Raw genomic sequence first — 11,789 nt, 5'->3', positions numbered from 1 at the left:
CCTATGATGTCAGAATATTTTATCTTTAATAATAAAAAAGTCTTAGTAAGTACTTTCTGATTAAAGTCTTGAAGGGGGTTAATATACAAAAACAAGACACATAAACTTACAATTCAGAATAAAGTGAAAGAGTTAAAAATTTTTAAACCTTCCACAGATGGAGTCAAGAGTGCAGATCAGCTTGTTCTGTGCTCTGGATCCTAGGAAACTAGCTATCCACAAGACAATAGATAAGATATGGTTTGAGCTGGGAGTTCAAGTTAGTGTACCTGTGCACCCTGGATACCAGGAACAGAACTGACCACAAGATAAATTGGATAGGATTTGATTCTATGAGATATTTCCCCATGACCATTCCTTGAACCTGCCACAGAAGCTGAACACTAGAAAGGTGCTTTTTATAGATACTTAATTATGATTTCCCCCCTGCCCTGGGTTGCGGTTCTTCCTTTAAAAGCTCTATCTCTTCTCTAAGTGAGGGTCATACTTCATTGCTTGCCTCTGCGTAGGACAGGCTTGAAGTGTGGCCTCAACGCGTTGAAATCAAATATACCTTGTGTTAATTACATCAAGTTTTGTGTCTTGCAGTTTTTGGGGTGGCCATGAATTCCCGTGGGCTGGGAGGGAGTTTCTCCCTTCCTAGTGGGCCTTACAAAAGCAATGATAGTCTTCCTTTGATTTCCAGCCTTTCTAGTCTTCTCGTCACACAAAATAAACTTATTATCTGGCTAATACATCTTCTAAGAATTAGATTGAATTTAATGGATTTCTTAAGTTAAATTTGTTTTGAAACATGTGGTATGAACAATTTAAGCGTATCCCCAACTAAGTTATAAATAAACGAAACTCAGAATATGGTTATTTTATTTGGCTTTGACAATTACTGGGTACTACTCTGAATCAACTTTTCTAACTGCTAACCTGTCTACCTCCACAGTGGTGTACACCAGATACTTGCTGTTTCTCCGGGCCATGAGTTCACAGTTTTTTATCAGTTGGAGAAGTTCTCTGGTAGAGTTTTGGAAGTTCATTGTGTATACCATTATATCATCTGCAAATAGTGATACCTTTATGTTTTCTTTGCCAATTTGTATCCCCTTGATGTCTTCTTGTTGTGAAGCTTTACTGCAGAGCAATAGTGATAAAAACGGAATGGTATTGGTACAGAGACTGTCACGTTGGTCAATGAAATAGAATTTAAGACCCAGAAATAAAACCACACAGCTATGGACACTTGATCTTTGACAAAGACACTAAAAATATACAATGGAACAAAGAAAGCATCTTCAATAAATGGTGCTGGTGTAGTTGTCTGTCTAATTGTATGTAGAAAAATGAAAATGGACCCATGTTTGTCACCTTCCACAAAGCTCAAATCCAAGTGGATCAAGGACCTCAACAAAAAAACAAATGCACTGAATTTAATAGAAGAGAAAGTGGGAAAGAACCTTGAACTCATTGGCACAGGGGGAAATTTCCTACACAGAACTCCAATGGCTCATGCTTTAAGATCAAGAATTGATAAATGGGGCTTCATGAAACTGGAAAGCTTTGTAAGGCAAAGGACATAGTCAATTAAGACAAATTGGCAACCTACAGATTGGGAAAAACCTTCACTAACCCCACATCCCATAGAGGGCTAATATCTAAAATATATAAAGAACTCAAGAAACTAACCACCGAAAAAAACCAAACAACCCAATCAAAAAATGAGGTTTAGAACTAAACCAATAATTCACAACAGAGGAATCTTGAATGGCTGAGAAGCACTTAAAGAAATGTTTACGGGTAGTGGTGGCTCATGTCTTTAATCCCAGCACTTGGGAGGCAGAGGCAGGCAGATTTCTGAGTTCGAGGCCACCTGGTCTACAGAGTGAGTTCCAGGACAGCCAGGACTACACAGAGAAACCCTGTCTCGAAAAATCAAAAAAAGAGAAATGTTTAAAGCCCTTAGTGATGAGAGAAATGCAAGTCAAAATGACCCTGAGATTCAACCTTACATCAATCAGAATGGCTAAGACCAAAGCCTCAGGTAATAACACATGTTGGTGAGGATATAGAGAAAGAAGAACATTCCTCCATTGCTGGTGGGATTGAAAACTTTTACAGCCACTCTGGAAATCAATCTGGAGGTTTCTCAGAGAATTGAAATTCCTGAAGACCCAGGAATACTACTCAGGAATATATCCAAAAGATGCCCCACCATGCCAAAGAGGTGCATGTTCCACTATGTTCATAGTGGCCTTATTTGTGATAGCCAGAAGCTGGAAACAACCAAGATGTACCACAACAGAGGAATGGATACAGAAAATGTGGTTCATGTACACAATGGAATACTACTCTGCTATTAAAAATGAGGACATCCTGAGTTTTGCAGGCAAATGGATGGAACTAGAAGATATTATCCTGAGTGAGGTAACTCAGACCCCAAAAAACCATGCATGGTGTGTACTCACTAATAAGTGGATATTAGCAAAAAAAAAAAAAAAAAAGTACAGAATAACCAAGATACAGTCCACAGAACTCAGAACGGTCAACAAGCTGAAGGGCCCAAGTGAGGATGCCTCACTCCCACTTGGGATGGAGAAAAAAAGCAATCACAAGTGGGGAGGGAGAGAGGGAGGGACCTGAGAAGGGAAGTGGACAAGGAGTGGAGAGAAAAAGGACCCTAATCTGGTATTGAGTAAGGGAAAAGGACTGAAGCCCTGAGGGCCAGCACACAGAATGGAAACAGGCAACCTCAGGAGGTAGGAGGTGGGAGGTGGGAGGACCCTCCAGAATGTACTAGAGACCTGGGAGATGAGAGACTCTCAGGAATCAAAGGGAGGGACCTTAGATAAAATGACCAACAGTAGAGAGAGGGAACTTATAGAGCCCACCTCCTGCAGGAAGATGTGGTATCAAGTGAGGGTTGCCATCCCACAGTCAAAACTCTGATCCATAATTGTTCCTGTCTGAAAGAACTACAGGGATGGAAATGGAGAGGATCCTGAGGAAAAGAAGGTCCAGTGACAGGCCCAAAGTGGAATCTAGCTCAAGGGGAGGCCCCGAACCTGACACTGTTACTGAGTCTATGGAGCAATCACAAAAAGGGAACTAGCATGACTGCACTGTGAAAGACCCAGGAAGCAGCTGAAAGTTAGATGTAGATATTTGTACCCAACCAATGGACAGAAGCTGATGACACCTGTGGTTGAATTAGGGAAAGGCTGAAAGAAGCTGAGGAGGGGGCGACCCTGCAGGAGGACCAGCAGTCTCAATTACCTGGACCCCGAGATCTCTCAAACACTGGACCACCAAAAAGGCAGCATACACCAGCTATGAGGCCCCCAACACACATACAGCAGAGGACTGCAGGGTCTGTGTTCTATCAGAGATGATGCACATAACCCTCAAGAGACTGGAGGCCCCAGGGAGTTTAGAGGTCAAGTAGAGTGGGGAGGGTGGGATTGGGGACATCCCTCATAGAGACACTGGGGTGGGGAAGAGGTATGGGATGTTGAACAGTCAGAGGGTGGATGGGGGAGGCTTAAAATCTGGAGTGTAAAAAATAAAAAAATAGGAGGTTCTAGAGAGGGGAAATGGGGAAAGGGGATGGCATCTGTATTGTAAATAAATAAAATATCCAATAAAAAATTAAAAAATAAGTAATAGTAATAATTTTTAAAAAGGCAATCAGGGAGTTTAGGAAGATCCAAGAGATATTGGGAGAATGGAAGAAAAAATGATCAAAGTATAATATATGAAAACAATGAAATTAATTATAATATATAAGTAATTAACATAACTAAATATTCTAACTAGTTTATAATTTTCAGAGTTTCATATATCTTATGTAAACCATTAGGTTCTAAAAGCTACTCACATTGTCTGATGGAAAACTAAAGAGAATTACCAAAGAGATTAATTTACATATTACTTTCTGGAAATGCAAACACGTTTTATTATAACTTAAAAATATATTACATTATTTATTATAGTAAGCATGTTACTCTCTATATTTTTTTGAATTTCTTCCTCCCATCACTTGGAAATTTAGTATTCTTTGACCAACATTAGTTCAATCTCTTATACCTACCAGTTTATTTTTATCATTATAACTATGGAATTTCTACATTCTAAATCTTTATAGTACTGTGGCACTGGTTCCTTTGTCATTAACTTACTTCTTTGAACATAATGTTCTGTGTGTTCATTTATACTGAACCAGGTTGTGATGATATTGTATTCCTTTGTAAAAATGAAATTGCATTCTATCAGATGTGCTATCAGAATATATACTCTGTAAACATGCACTTGCAGATCTTGGCTATTGTGTATAAGATTTTAATGAGCCTGATAATAATGATGTCTTTAAAACACTTGTTTTTACTTCTCTTTTTTCTGTATATCAGTAAATGTGATTACTGAACCACAAGAGGTTTTCTTGGGTCAGGAATTTCCATGCTATTATAATTCCTGTACTAATTAAAATCTAAACTAGCATTTTCCAACTTTTCTCTTTCTATACAGCATCACCAACATGTTACCATCCATATTTCCTGTATGATACACATTCTAATACTCATGAGATAAGATATTTTATGCATTTAAGTCGTATATTCCTGAATATTAATGATAATTATAGATATGATGTCTTTTTATCTTTTTGAAATGTGTTTCTTCAAGCTCTCTAGACAATTGTTTATGAATATTTTTGGTGTTTTTTCCTGTAGAGCTGTTAGTGGTACCTATATATTTTAATATTTTGACCCCTTCTCACTATTACATTTCCAAAACAATTTTTTCTTTTGATAGGTTGAATATTTACTTGACTTATTCTTTTTGTGATTAAAATTAATATTTGATGAAATCTCATTTTTCCTTTTTGGATTTTTAAGAGATTGGGTTTCGATCTGCAGCATTGACTGTCCTGGAACTCACTTTATAGACAAGGCTGGCCTTGAACTCAGATATCCACCTGTCTCAGTCTCCAAAGTGCTGGAATTAGAAGTAAGTCACAATGCCAAGGGATATTTAATTATTTTTGATGGTCAGTTTGTTTTCTGGAGGCCTAAAACTGGTATCTGGAGTAGGAAATTTGTATCCATAATATTTGCTCTTAGATAGGCCTAGAGCTTAGTTCTAATGGAATGGTCCTAGTATCTTTATCTTCCTTGTGTTTGAGTATACTTATTACATATAACCATAGATCATGGTCCTTGGGCAGGTGTAGCTTGATGGTGGCCCTGAAGGCTATAGGTTTTGGGTCTTGGTTCCAAGAGAGTAGATGTGAATTCTGAACTTGTAGGACTTATCTTGGGGCCTCAGTTCACAAGGTATATCCTGGCACTAGAATCTATCAAGTGAAACTTGGTCCCTGAGTCAGGTGATGCTGTGTCCATAGGGACTTGCCTTGAGACTAGGGTTTTCTTGGTTCTAGGACCAGCATGGAGTCTACAGTCAAGATATTCTTATGTTGGCCTAGATATTAGATGCTAGGTCTTCAAGGATTAGTATGATACTCAAATACAGAATATAAAGTATGAGATTTAGCCCTGTCTGGACTTATCTACTGCTAGGATCTATTTGATGAAGAATGTGTCCTGGGTTAGTTAAGAGTACTCCTGGAATTTGAGTCTCCATGAAATCTGGGACCTTCCTGATGTTGAGATGGGGCTGAATCTCATTTCCAGTAGTGTTGAATAGAATTTGTTTTCATGGGTGCTGGCCTGGTACCAGGGCCAATTAGATGTTAGGGGCTTCTGGGATTTATTGTAACTTGTCACAGTATTATAGAATCTGCTTTAGTGGAAGTTAAAAACCTGAGCCTACAGGATTCTGCACAATGCCATGATAAGTTTGAAGGTTTATGGTTTCCGCAGGCACCAGCCATCGTGCTTGGTCAGAGAGTGCTTGGTTCACTATTAGCTGGCTCCTCTAGCCAGAAGCAAGTCTACTATTGAAAGCAGTCTAGAATAGTGGATCTCAACCTGTGGATGGCGAACTCTTTGGGGATTGAAGGACTCTTTTACATGAGTTGTATATCAGATATCCTGCATATCAAATATTTACATTATGATTCATAACAGTAGTAAAAATTACAGTTATGAGGAAGCAACAAAAATAATTTTCTGGTTGGGGTTCACCACAAGATGACAAACTATATTAAAAGACATATGGTATTAGAAAGGTTGAGAACCACTTGCCTAGAAAATGAGGTAGCTGATGTCGGTATGGTAGTTGAATAGTCTAGAGATGAAGTCATTCATGTAAGCCTGATGTCTAAAGCCATGAGCCTGTTCTATCTGGATTTAATTGGGACAGGACTAAATTTCAATTGGGAAGCAAAGTTGCATAATGATTTCCCTCTCATTCTCCTACAGGAAGGTTATTGTTCCCAAGTTGTACTGCCTGGCCTCAGAGGAGGAAAGGATAAAAATAACTGTACTTTCTTCAGTAAGTTTCCTTTTATTGTGTGTCAAATGAAAGGGGTAATATCTCTTACTTGCTTCATTATTTGAATTGTGTTGCTGCAGAGAAAAGAGATTTAGAGATGTATTCTACCATGATTCTCTCCTATATCTTCATTCTTTCACTCACTGTTCATAGCCCATAATCACCATTTATTAACCGGCATTGCTTTAATAGACAAATACCCATACTTATAAGCATAACAGTGCATGCATGTAGACTATATTTTAAAGAAAATATTCTCTTAATTCCTATTAGTAGTATGAGCTTTGCTTTTTTTCCTAGTTTCACAAACATTATTAATAAATGAATTTATATAAAAATTGCAGTGGGGTAAAAGAAAACGTGAAATGTCATCTTACCTAAGAATGTCCTCTCAATACAAAACAGTCATTCTAAGAGAGCTTTCCAACTTAATTTCTGTAGGATTTTCATGGCTTACAATAAGCTACCTAGTATAATTGCTCCATGAGCACATGCTTAGTCTGTGGGCTATACCATAAGTTTTAAGGTCCCACAGTAAATCTTTATCAGTTCCTCATTTTTTAACTTGTAGCACAATTCCTCGTGATAGTTTTCTAAATCTTGGTAGGTGATTGGTTCATTGTCCATTCACTATATTTAAACATTTAATTATGATATCAAGGAATTATTCTGTTTCTACATCTATCTAATGAGCGGTTGAGCTAAATTACTTTGATTCTTTCTAATTTTCTAAGTTTCTGTACATAATATAGCTTCTTTTCTGAAATACTTTTATTTCAGCTATAATAAGTTAGAAACATTGCTACTTAATTCCTAACAAAGGACATTTTGTTAAATTGGTTAAAAATTAGCAACTGTCTGAGATGTCAAGCTGAGTGTAATAATGAGCTGAGTTAAAAATAATTTAATGAATTCATGCATCCTTTTAACACATATAATTTAGAATGGGCTAAAAATGACTTATATGGAAATGGACTATGCTAAAAACCCCTACCACATAACTGTTAGTAGCTTTACCTTGTTAGATTACAAATATAATCAATTACCCTATGCACGCTAAAATCCTTTAATTTTTATAAAATCATATTCATGTCCTGGTTTGACCTCATTCTTTTATAACTTCTACCAATCAATCTGTTTATAATAGTTTTCACATATATATTTATCTACTATAACATATAAATGATACACATCATATATGATATAGATACATGATAGATAAGTGATAGATAGATAGATAGATAGATAGATAGATAGACAGACAAGGGAGCAGAGGAAACCTGAAGTGAGCAAAGTTCTGTTTGATGATATGGGAACATCAATAGCAAACACCAAAGCCTCAAAAGCCATTTTTCAATATGGACTCGGCTAGAAGTTGAAACCCACCATCTTCTAGACCAAGTATGAGTGTTTAGGGATGATTGATCACTGTATACAAACACTGGCAACTGCAGCTTCCTTCTTCTACCATACCTTACAGCCAGAGTCTGCTCATGTACATAGACGTCCTACCTAGGCTAGCTTACCTGACCCCCTGTATACCTAATAAACATGCTGAGGTTCCAGGTTGTTGGAAGTAGTAGGTTCTCTCCATCAGAGCACACCCATTACTTTACTTCAGCTTTCAGGTACATATGTCTATCCTTTGTTCATTCCCTCACTGTCCTTAGTCAGGGTTCTATGACCTGAGTCTTGTGAGTTGCAGCAAAACATATTTTCTTATTATTACAAGAACTTTGTTTCATTCTTAAAATAATCATAATACTTATTCCCAATACTATACTTTATCTCCATTTTATAGTAGAAAATGAGACAGAAATACTGACTTAAGTATAACTACTAACACTGTACTAATCCATTAAATTTTATCTACTTTTAAAAAATAATCTTTTGTATAATTAGCATAAAGATATGAGATATCATTAAGGCATTTTGAATAATGTGTGTTTTTGTAGCTCTTCCTCCCCCATTAACTACCTATACTGTGTCCATCCTCTCTTATAACATTCTCCAATTTCTTTTCTTAATTCTTGTCACATCTGTTCCATTATCCACCCAATACCATCTGTTGTCCTTCCTTGACACTCATTCTTACCTTCTCTTTATCACCTTTCCAGATGTCTAGGCTTTATCATATTTACATACAATTACATATTTGTATGCATGCTTTACAGTTTACACAAAAGAGAAAGTAAATGTGTTTTTCATATTTCTGAGTCTGGAATACTTTGCTTCATATTGTACTTTAAAAATCCTTAATTTCATAATTTACATTATAACTCAATGTGTTTGTATTGTGTTTATGTATCAGATTTATATTATTCATTTATCTGTTAATGGACATTTAGGTTTTCTCTCTGTACTTACTATCATTAATAGACTAGCAATAAGTCAGGATGGGCTAGGATATGGAATGCTTTAGGTAGGTATCTAGGAATGACATAGCTAGGTAACATGGTAATTCTATTTTTATGTGTGTCTACAACTTCCAAATTGATTTTACATTTCTCTTATTACTAGGGCTAATGAATATTTTTAAAAAAATGGTTATTGACAATTTCTGTTTCTTCTTTTGAGAACTGTCTTAAATTTCATTTGTCTACTTGTTGATTGGGTTTTGGGATTTGGGTGTTTAATTTTTTAAAAAATATATTTCTAAACTCCCAGCTGATATAACACATATACAGCTGAGGGCTTCTGGGTCTGAGTTCAGTTAGAGAAGATGCACTTCTCCCTCAGGAAACTGGAGTCCTCAGGGAATGGGGAGGTCTGGTGGGATGGGGGTGAAGGGGCCGGGACATCCTCGTGGATACTGGGGGTGGAGGTACGGAATGTGGAACAGTCAGAGGGTGGAACTTATTTGCAAATTCAGTATAGTATTTTTTGTCTGAAGTATTCTTGAGAACTATTTTATTCCACTGGTAGAATCTTTGCTATGCTAGTTTATTTTGCTGTGCACAAATGTTTTAATTTTATGTATTCTCATTTCATAATTCTTTTTTTTTATTTTGGTTTTCTGAGACAGGGTTTCTCTGTGTATCCCTGGCTGTCCTGGAACTCACTCTGTAGACCAGGCTGGCCTAGAACTCAGAAATCCGCCTGCCTCTGTCTCCCAAGTACTGGGATTAAAGGAATGCGCCACCACTCATTTCATAACTCTTAAGGGCAATTTTTGCTACTGGGGTTTGCTTCAAAAATTCTTCCATAAATCTAGATCTTGAAGTGCATTCAGCATCCATTCCTGTTTTTATCTAACAGTTTCAGAATTTCATGTTTTAAAATAACTTTCTATTTCTTCAACCACCTTTGAGTTGATTTTTCTATAGGGTAAATGAAATGGACCTATTTTCATTCTGCAGATGTATATCCAGCTTTGGGAGAATCCTTTGTTGGATAGGTTGTATGTTTTTGACAGGTTTATCAATAACTTAAGTGATTGTATCTGTTTTTTCTTTTAATTAATTAAAACTTATTTACTGTAATTAAACATGCCCTGAAGTGTTTCCTTTTTCCTTCCTTCCTTTCTTCCTTCTCTCCTTCCTGTTTCTTCTTTTTTGCTTCTTCCTCCTCCTCTTCCTCCTTCTGCCCCCTCCTCCTCCTCCTTTTCTTCCTCCTCCTCATCCCCTTCCTTTTTTCTTCTTCCTGCTCCTCTTCCTCCTGCTCCCCCTCTTTCTTCTTTACTGGTTTGTTGACACAGAATTTATCTTTGTAGCCCTGGCTATCCTGGAACTGACTCTGTAGAACAGGCTAGACTCAAACTCATAGAGATCTGCCTACCTCTGCTTCTTGAGTGCTAGAACCAAAGGCAAGTGCCATATACCCCAAGTGGCTGTATATTTGTTAATTTATTTGTAGGTCCTGTATTCTCTTTGCCTGCCTATTTGTTTTTGTGCCAGTAGCTTTGTAATTTTAGGTTAGGTATTGTGAAATTTCTGCCTATGTTCTACTCATTAAGGTAGGTTTGTGTATTTGTGGTCTTTTGTAGTTCAATATGTATTTTTGGATAGTTTTCTAGTTCTGTGAAAATGGGCATTATAATGTTAATGGGTATTGCACTAAATATGTGGATTACTTTTGGTAACATACTCATTCTCATGATATTAGTTTTGCCAATTCAGGAGAATTAAGGTCTTTTCATTATTTTGTTTCTTTTTTCCCTTTTTATTGTCTTCCAGTTTTTGTTGTGGAATTCTTTTATTTATTTCTAGGTTCTTTTAAGTATAGAATCATGTCACTGGCAAATAGGGATGGTTCCTTAACTATTTTTTCTGGTATTATTGCTATATCTAAGACTTAGGTCCCCTCAAGAACCACAGACATCCTTAAAAAATGCAACACAAGGCTGAGTTGTTGGTCAGAACTGCTATTGCCCTTGATTGCCACCCTTCCGAGGGTGAAAGACAAGTCCCTATTGCTGAGTGTACCATTCACTTCAGACAAAGGACCTGAGATAGAACCAACCTGAGAGCCTCCTTCCTATGACTAGTTTGCATGGTACTAGAAGGGGCCATGCAGGCTTCCAAATAAGGGAAACAACCATTAGTCCTACCCAGCTCTGATACCTATGAACAATAACAAGCATTGCACAACAATACTAAGTGTACAATAATTGTAAGCACACATTGTTGGAACAGACTACTAAATTCTTTAATGTCTTAGGGCACAGTCAACAAGAAAGAAATCATATCTGGTACTAGGAACCTAGCCAATACCCTGGGGCTAGTCATGTCATTAATTGTGCAGAAGAATCTCTTTATTAAACTCCCTAATCCCTAAATACATTCTAAATACTCATCCTTATTCACTCCGATAACTGAGTTCTTTTTGCAACAAAGACCATTACAGAAATTCACAACTGATCAAGCTAGAACAAGTGATCATTTATTTTCTGTCTTTAACTGACACAATTATAATACAGTCCTTACAATTAAGGGCCAGGAATTATATAGGTGTAAATGAAGGAATCAAGATAGTGTGGAAAGATTATAAGAACTAGAATGGGCAGTTTTATTTGAAATTGTATTTTTTAGAAATGTCCCTGAAATTACACATATTAACTCTCATGAACATAGCTACATAAAAAGACCAGAACAAGACAATGCCAATAGACATGCTAACATAGAAGACAGAAATCTCAAGAGCCTCATCCCTAGACAAAGAACTACAGGCAAATCATGAATACTGAGATAAGGAGAAATAGTCTTTCCCTAGTAAATACCCCAGTGAGTTAACTAATACCAAGTGGTCAGTCCTGAATGCATATGCACAAAACATTATTTAGATTAAGCAGATTGTATTTATTATTTAGAAACACACACAAGCAATTAAAGATAAATAGGCCATGAATTCAA

The sequence above is a fragment of the Arvicanthis niloticus genome, chromosome X, assembly GCF_011762505.2.
Source record: "Arvicanthis niloticus isolate mArvNil1 chromosome X, mArvNil1.pat.X, whole genome shotgun sequence".
Taxonomy (NCBI): domain Eukaryota; kingdom Metazoa; phylum Chordata; class Mammalia; order Rodentia; family Muridae; genus Arvicanthis; species Arvicanthis niloticus.
The sequence above is the reverse complement of the archived record's forward strand: the minus strand, read 5'-3'. Positions refer to the sequence as shown.